We start from the raw sequence: 9,477 nt of genomic DNA on the forward strand, positions 1-9,477 counted from the left end.
ATCTCCCCACCGGAGTTACCTTTTACCCGGTCAGGGTTATTGTAGCACCGTTGCTGAATTGGATTTATTGGTGTCTTCCTTATCTTGGGAGCTTTGCCTGATGTCCTTGTGGTCTGTGAATTTGGCATTTTTTGTATCACTCTTTACAGTCTGTCCCAGCAGAGAGGTACGGACCGAGTGCTGCTAACCAGATCTTGCCCCTGCCAAGCCTGGAATTAGCACCTTCCTGGCACAAATTCCTCTCCTCTCTGGCTGTAATAGTGTTCAAGACGTGTTCTTTAACTCCTAGCAGCCCCTACGCGAGTCCCACAGTGGGCACTGTAGAGTAGAGCATGCATCTCATCAGGCTCGCGGCAAACTGCTGCCAAATTTTTTACCGCCTCTGCACGCAGCTCGGTAGATGCAAACGATTGTATTGAGGGTTTGGTAGCTGCCGCTGGTGCGAGAGGCGGCGCGGGGCTCCAGCGGCCCCGCCCCGGCCCGGGGCAGGGAGCGCGGGCAGGGAGGCGGGAGCGGCCCCGCCCCGGTCCCGGCGGGAGCCCCGAGTCGCCGCCGCCGCCGCCGCGCCCNNNNCCTGCGCGCCCGCCGCAGCCGCGGCCGAGAGCGGCGCGGGGCGGGCTGGGGCCCGGCGACGACCCCGGCAAAACGCTGGGCTCAGCCCGGGGGGCGGAACGCGGCGCTGGCTCTGGGGCCGGGTCGCTGCCGCCTCGTGTCCCGGCGGGTCCCGGCGCCGCGCTCCGGGTGGGAGCTGCCCGGAACCACGCGGGGAGGGTTGCCTCGCCGGCGATGTGCTTGGGTGAAGGCTGCTCTGCTCTGCCCTGCTCTGCTCTGCTCTTTCTCTGCTAGGAAACTCCTCCTAGGCTAGCTTTTCGCTGTTCTCTGTAATTTCGCTGCTTTCACCCGGAGTGAGCCGTGCCCCGCGTGTGCCGGGCGCGCATGACTGACCTGTAGCTTGGGGCAGAGGCAAGCGTGGTGATGGAGCTGAAGTCTGCACGGTGGTGGTAAAAGAAACTTTTCTGAGACGTGCCAGTTAGGCTTTGAAATACTACTAGCAAAAATCCTGCCTTTCCGGCTGTAGAATTGTATCTTATTTACATACTGCTAATTAAATAAAAGAGATCACAGTTCAGTGTGGATTTAACCTTTTTGGAGACCTGAATGGTCAGACCTTCCACAGCTCTGTTGATCTCTAGAGGTACATGTTTGCAGTCTTACCTGACCACGGGTAAGGCGAAACACGGTCCAGGTGATGCTTCCCCCTCTCGGCACGTGTCTTGTATCATTTACCTTCCTCTGCAAGCTTTTTGCGTAACTGCTGAGTGAAACCACTCACGTTACAAACAGCCTGGTAAAAACTTCTCCCAGCAGTCGTTTTCACGCTCACTGGCTGGGTTGGCTGCTGCCAACTCTGTTTGTCTTTTGTAAGCTCTAAATAGGAAATTTGCATTGAAAGGACATCGACAGTGGAGCGAAAAAAAAAAAAAAAAAAAAAGTCTGGTGCGGTGGAAAGAGGTCCGAGCCCTGTATTTGGCAGACAAAACTTTGTGGACTTGGAACATACTAGCAGGAACAAGGAACTGAAATGTTCTAGTACGCTTGCATTTAGTACTTGAACTAAAACTTTCTAGTACATTTAGTGTCTCTGCTTCACCTGAAAGCAAATTTCACCTGGAACACTATTGAAGTAGAAGTCATGGTGCAGATCTTTGCAGGAGCACAAAATGCCGCAGCTTGAAATGGAAGTCGCTCGCTGTTTGCCCTGACAACAGGAAGCTGCTCATTTCCGTTAAATAGTAACTTGCCCCATCTGACTAAACCTAGATTTCAGTGTACTTCATGGCTCAACTTATCTGCGTTTTCTTTAAATAGTTGCTGCTAGGTAAAGAATAATACTTGCTGCTTGAAAAAGCTGAGTGGATAATCAAATCTCAACTTTGGTCAATTTTGTATTTTGGTACAACAAGGCAAGTCCTCCAAGTGATGGACAGTAAAATGCCCGGTTAGCATTAACACAGATGATGCATCCTTACAGTTTAGTTTTATACAAAACTAATACTGACATACTGAAATAGCAATTTATGGTATGTAAACAGTGGCTGGTTTGAGATAAATTACATCTTAGGATGAATTTTCTTCCAAGTTGCAGATGTTTGTTCTTGAGTTTACCTCATAACAGAGGTTTTGGGCTAGAATTCACCTTTATGTCCTTTGTTAATCCTTTTACATGAACAGTATAAAAATGAGAAGGAAAAAAGTCACCAAATGGTATTTGTCATAATCTTACCATTGTATATATCCTTTAAACTTACCTACTTAATGTAAAAGGTTGGTAGTACCTTTTCATAGTATTTTTCTGTATTTCTTACATTCTAGCAGCTTTTACAATGTTCTAGGTAAATTTGGTTACACCTTCTTACATCCTTAAGATAAATCATAAGGCAAGTAGATGGTACTGTGCTTCTTTTCTTTTTGTCTTTCTTTTCCTACTGCCTTTGTAGGTAGGTTTCTTGTAATTACATGGGGTTTTTTCCTCTTATGCCTCCAATGTCATCAGATCACAAGACCCAGAGTAAATGTTGGGTGTGTTCAAGTGAAAGTTAAGATGACATTTTTCTGTTAAGCATGTGAACAAGAGGTTTCGCACAGCAGTTTTACATTCTCTTTCTCAAGTAATGTTTTGCTCAAACCAGAATTTCCTTTTTTAACCTAGAGATTGACCTCACCCCCAGTGAGAAGCGAGCTCTGTGCTCTGAGGCTGAGGTGTGTAATTTGCAGAGCAGTGGCAGCACTTGGCTGTTTCCTAGCATCTCTGACAAGTCTCAAAGAAGGGGAAGAGTGCAGAATACAGAATTTTTGTTAGAAGCTGTTAATGCTGTTTCAGGTGCTGTTGTCTGGACTGGTTGTTGACACAGTCACTTCCAGCCAAAACATCACTTCTTTCTTCATTTCACTGTGGTGGTTCCTGGAATCTGGAACCTGGAATCCTGATAGTAAGGCAGGTGTGTGAGATGGTGTATTAAACAGAATGCATAGCTTTTAAATTACAGGTGTTAAAGCTGCTCCTTAATTTCAATAAATTTTTATTTGGAAATACAGAAAATGGATAGTAAATGTCTTGGCCCTTGAGCAAATCTTACAGGGATTTAAAAGGTGTTACATGACTTTTTGATGATAATACTCTTAGCTGGCATTGATGAGTTGTATGCTGAGGACAGTGGGATCAGCAAAACTGGACACATTAAAACCCAGCATTTTCTCCCAGTTTATGGAATAATGCAGTGAAGAATGTGGGAGTGCAGTAGAGCTGGCCTATGGAAATCAGGCTGGGTGCAGCTGTGGCTAATGGTAGTTATTTGGATGCAGGTCTGACCCCGAGTGATGGTTGTTAAATCATCTGAAGGAGGTGTGTGTGTGAGCAGTGGGCTGGGCTCTCTGCATTTGCAGTTCAGTAATTGGTCTCAATTTCTGTTCTGTACCTGTGTCAGGAGACCCCAGAATCAACTGGTGGAACTTCCATTTACCAGTTTGATATTTATTACCTGATCAGTTGCAAAATTTTTGTTGTGTGGTGTGTTGAAGCCTTTCTCAGTTAATGGATTAATTTTTGCTGTAGTACTGGAGCATGTCTGAATAGTGTGCCCATGCTAGGGAGGTCTGGAGAGGAATTCAGGAAATGGCAGAGCAAATCCAATTGTTTTAAACAGAACTGGCTTCTATAGTTGACGATCTTACATGCTTGCTTCTTTTAGTGTCTTTGGTACTTATAAACTAAATTTCCAGCTAACCAAATATTTTTACAGACAATATGTTTTTTTCTTGTTGGGTGTTTTGTCTGCAGAAGTTACTGGGGCTCAGTTATATTCAGGGTGAACTGTAAATAACTGAACTGAAGAAAAACATGTAACTGTAGTCCATGTTATTCCTCTACATACTAAATACTTGTAAAAGGAAAGAATATATTAAACTTCAAGGTAATGAGAAGCAGAAAAACAAGCTGCAAACAGAGAAAGCATACACCTGCATGTCATTATCTGTTGAGGTATTTGTCTCTTGAACTTTGAAGTTGGAACACCTCTCTGGTAGTCAAAATAAAATCCACTAGTTACCTGTGACAGATTGTCCTTTCCAGCATACATAAGCCACACAGATAAGTGTTGTAATTTGGTTGTCTTGAAAGGCATTTTAAGTAATGATAAGTGATCCAGTGAGGCCAAAAAAAAGGTGCCTGTTTAGGAATGGGATAATAATTTTATCCAAACACACACTAAATTGAAATTTATCAAACAAAATGTTACCACATTTAAATTACTGATTGTGCAGTATTGGGTGTGTAACCACTGTGATTCCATGAAGAGGAATTTCTCTTTAACTCCTAGCTGAAGTAAGTTGTTTTCAACCCAATTCCCATACTCCAGTGCTGCTCACTTCCAGTTTGATGCATAGTACTGGGCTATCTAAAGAATGTTGGCATTACTGCAGAGTATTATACTTTCCTAAAGAACTTACTTTACCTGCAAGTACAGCTGAAGTTCTGGAAGTTAATTATACAATTCTGAAACAAAGAGTATTAAAAATTTGGCTTCAGGTCATGAGGAGCATTCTCTGTCTGAAGTCTGTTGGGTGTATGTGCTAGCTAGCTCTTCCAGCCTGAATATATTGCTGTTCTCACTCAGTTCTGAAAGAAACAAAAGTGTAATTTCCTGCTTTTGCCAGTTCTACAGAAATCTGAGACATAGCCAGGTCATTACCATCGCTGGAATATTGTTGATGGGATGGGGATAAAATAATCTCAACTGGTTTCTTATGGACATGGGCACTGAAAGTTAAGCTTTATATGGGAAAGTATAAAAGTAAAGGATATGTCTGGGCCCATGAATCTTCTGCTGTGTTCCAATTTTGAAAAGTGATGTTTGCAACAAATCCTTTTTATCCATAAATCGTACACTGTACAGCAGAAGGCTTATCCCCAGCAGCTATAAATAGTGAAATGATCTAAAATATGATTCAGCTTTTTTATTGCAATGTCCGAAGTAAGTAACTGCCTCTTGACTTACTGAAAGCATTCCAGTGTGTGGTGGGCTGACCTTGGCTGGCTGCTAGGCACCCATCAAAGCTGCTCTATCCCTCAGCCTGGTAACTGGAAAGGGGAGCGAAAATAGAACAAAATGTTCAAGGGTTGAGATGAGGACCAGCAGAGATCATCCACCAAACAGTATCACAGGATAATGAGAAGTAAAATAAGTGTTAAAAACACCTTCCTCCAACCCATCCCTCCTTCCCAACTCTACCTTCTCCCCAGCAGTGCAGGAAGATGGGGGATGTAGTTTATGGCCAGTTCATCGTGTGTTTCTGCCACTGTCCATGGAGAGGAGTCCTGCTCCAGCACGGGGTCCCTCCCACAGGAGACAGTTCTCCAGGAACTTCTCCAGCTTGAGTCCATTCCACAGGCAACATTCTACATAAAATGCTGCAGTGTGGGTCACTCTTCCATGGGGTCAGTCCTGTTCCAGTGTGGGTCCCCCAGCGGGTCACAAGTCCTACCAGGTAACCGGCTCCAGCATGGGCTCCTCTCTCCACGGGCTCCCTGCCAGGAGCCTGTTCCAGCACAGGCCTCCCACGGGTTCACAGCCTTCTTGCACACACCCACCTGCTCCAGCCGGGCTTTTCCATGACCTACAGGTGGATCTCTGTATCCCTGTGGACCTCTGTGGCTGCAGGGGCACAGCTGCCTCTCCATGGGCTGCACCACCAGCTGCAGGGGAATCTCTGCTCCAGCACCTGGAGCACCTCCTGCCCTCCTTCACTGACCTTGGGGCCTGCAGAGATGTTTCCCTCACATGTTCTCACTCCTCTCTGAGCACATTTTCATCGGCCCAATAACCTTTTTCTCCTTCTTAAAGAAGTTATCACAGGGGCGTTGCCATCATTCCTGATTAGCCCAGCCTTGGCCAGCGGCGCTTCCATCCTGGAGCTGGCAAGCATTGGCTCTGCCAGACATGGGGGAAGCTGCTGGCAGCTTCTCACAGATGCCACCCCTGTAGCCCCCAATACCAAAACCTGGCCATGCAAAGCCAACATGTAGTGCTATTTTAACAGTTGTGAAGGGCATTTTGGTGCTCCTTTGCCTTGGGGAAAATAGAGGAATTTGCTGCTATGTTAATTGCTATCAATAGAGCATCACCATTTTGTATGAAATACAAAATGCGTTTTAGAGCCATCTCTTGTGTATCATAGTTAACTAGTATGAAATCAGTAGCAAAACCATACCTCCCATCTTTTGCAAAACATCTGGTAGGTGGGGTTTTTTTTAGTGTTTACATACTGTGGGTTCAGAATGTAGAGGAATATTAGTTTGGTGTTAGAAGGTGCCTGTGCCTTTCTGACTCATCTGCTGTAGATGAGTGGTAAGTAAGTGCATACATAAAAAAGCTGGATAAGGTAAGCCTAGTTAAATGGCCTGTAGTTAAGCCCTGATTATTGAGTTGGTTTGGAGTATCCATAATTAGATATGTGTTTGTTTATGATATCCTTCCACTTCTCAGCAGAGGGTTATTTGTTTTGTATATATGCTTAACCCATTTTCCTTACTGTATTAAAGTAATTTTCAGGCTCTGTGGAAGAACCTTTGCCCACCTTCAGCTTATTCAACATCCTTCTTCCTCCATTCAGAACACAAAATCTGTATTTTATCTGCTGCACTTCAAATGAATTTTTTACTTTATGCTTTATATGGTGAAACAAAAATGAATAACTGCTTAGCAATTTTTTAATGGTAGCTTATCCTGATATTTTACTGTCAGTAACTGTTGATATTAAGATTTTGTTTAATCTTGATGTATATAGCACTGTCTTTATGACTGCAGGACTGTTTTATTAAAAAAAAAAAATCTTCTTCTGAGGAAACATTGTTTACCTTTATGTCTTCAGTATGGAGAAAAACATTTTGCTGATGTTGAGCCTGTAGCTTGTAGTGTTTGGGATTCCAGACATAAAATCTGTGTCTCAAGTAGTCTAGAGTTGATCTTATTTATAGTATTGCTAGAGCTTTCAGCTCTGTTATCTTTTTGGCATGACTGGAATGATTTTGTAGGCAGCTAAGTGGGGTTTAGTGGCATGTGAAAATTAATTACGTTTTTTATGAGATTAAAAAGTACAAGTTTTTTGCAAAAGATTCATGAAGGAGGACAAGAGGATAGAGCAAGAGAGACAAATCAGACCATGTTGTGGCAGCCTTGAAGTTTGCTTAGCTGTCCAATAGTTTGCAGGTCAAGTTAGAAGAAGATAGTTTATAAACTTTATGTTTAGATGTATTATTATGGCTAAAATTACAGTGAAACAGGGAATAGGAAAGCTCATCCTGATCCTTAAGGTCCATTGCACCCCTTAACATTCTACGATTCTATCTTCTGTGATTTCCAGTGGTTTCAGAATAATTTAAACACACTGAGGGGAAGTCTTTCTCTGTTTGACTACAGTTTTATTTTCTTGTATACTGAGTTGTATTTGTAGTTACTGTGTATAAATTACAGGATGCTTTAGCCTCCTGTCTGATGAAATAATGAAACAATACAGATCTTTTACTATAAGCAGTACTGTAGGAATCTTAGTAGTTTTGTGTAGCTGCCAGACTGGGTTTTTTTGGTCCTGTACTTGGCAATATCTTGAGGGATGGAATTTCTTCTTGTTTGAAGATCTCATGCTAGGAATTGTTTGCATGATACTCTTGTATTGCCATTTATTTCATATCAAGGTCTTATCTGCTGCTTTTGTGAATTCAATTGATTATTTCCAGGCATTTTTACTTAGTTTGTTTTCTATTAAGTTGTAGTACTTCAGTGTATTAGATCACTCTCATGTTAAAGAAAAAGAAATATTCAAATCTTGTTTTGTTTGGAGCCTTTGAAAATTTATTAGAACTTACAGGTAGAGCTGAATAATAGTAGAAATGTGATTAACATCTGAATTGTAGAAAAATCTGTGTAATCCAAACAATGAATTTGTGTTGTATTGGTCGGCAAAACACCACACTGGTCAGTGATGCAGAAAGTATGCTGATTGCGACCAAATGCTTTTGTGCAGGTTTGCCAGCAGTATTTGCTGTACAAGTGGTTTTGAATATGCAGGTGGATGGTTAAAGTCACTTGAAATGTCAATTTTGTTGTTAATACCAGGAGGATAACTGGGGAATAGATAAGGGGGAATAGTGAATGTGAGGTCAGTGATAGGTAATAAAATACTGTATGCATTTTTATTTATTCCTGTGAGGTGTTCAAATGTAATCTCATGTGATTAGCAGTTTATACATTTCTTCTGCTTCAGGTCTTACATTGGATAGTATAGAGGGCCTGAATTACTACAAAAAGATCCATCTGCTGAAAGCATGTTCCAGGCAACATCAAAAGATTAAAAGCACAGGACATGGTCCTTGCTGTTGACCTCAGCTCATGGACACTGCTGTCCATCTCATCTGGGATCCCTAAACATTGGTTGTTTGCTGGTGTTTTCAGACTGGCTTTGTCCTCTCGTTGTTTATTCTTATCTGTAGTTTTTTAGAAGTTTCTTGGCATTTCAGCATATTCATTTTTCTAAATTACTTGATTTAAAATTTAAGGCCTTAAAAAAAAAAAGAAATCCAAACCCAACACCCAAACTGTATTGGTGTAAAGATCCTCCTTTACATGGGGTACCCAGTTCTACATATCAAGCCAGGTATTTAATTACAATGTTCACAGAACAGGGTATTGAAAAAAAAAAAAAATCTGAGTGTTTGGGTCCACCTGATGGGGATTCAGCATTTGAGACCTATAAAACCTCTGAGTGCCTAAAACCAGAGCATGTGCTGCTGTTCTGTACACAGGAAGCCATGTCACAAAACCCTACTTTCTGCTCAAGCACAAGAATTTTTATGCATGTGACTGAGGTTGGGGAAGGAGAGTGTGGGGTTACAGTGGACTTTAAACTTTAGGTTTAAATTTATAGGAAAGCAGACCTCTCTACTAACCAGGCTTAAATGTAGCATGCAGCATTTAATAATCCCTAAGTTTCACAACTGTATGTAGAGAAATAGTACAGAACTCCACAGCTAAAAAGGCAGTTTTGATCTATTTCAACTTTGTCTTAAAACAATCTTGCTTAAAAAGTGAAGAGCTACAGCACAAATCTGAAAGGTGGTGTTCCAAGTCTTGATGGCAGTAAATGCCTTAATGGAGAATATAAATTCAGAACTTGATCAAATCAAATACTGGAATAAGGATTAGAAGAACCTTGAGAAGCTTAAATGAACTCCTTGAGGTGAAGAACAAAAGACTGAAGAGAAAAAAAAAAAGTGTTTAAAGCTTTATTTTTTCTTAGTATGGACAACTTAGTAACACCGTAATAAAATAAGCTGAAGTTAATAAAACTTTTAACAGTGCCATACAGAAGAGAGGTCTTCATCAAAACCTCTTCATAGAAGAGGAGTAGTTTAGATACTCAGCA

Source organism: Pyrgilauda ruficollis, unplaced genomic scaffold (genome assembly GCF_017590135.1).
Source record: "Pyrgilauda ruficollis isolate IOZ18807 unplaced genomic scaffold, ASM1759013v1 scaffold64, whole genome shotgun sequence".
Taxonomy (NCBI): domain Eukaryota; kingdom Metazoa; phylum Chordata; class Aves; order Passeriformes; family Passeridae; genus Pyrgilauda; species Pyrgilauda ruficollis.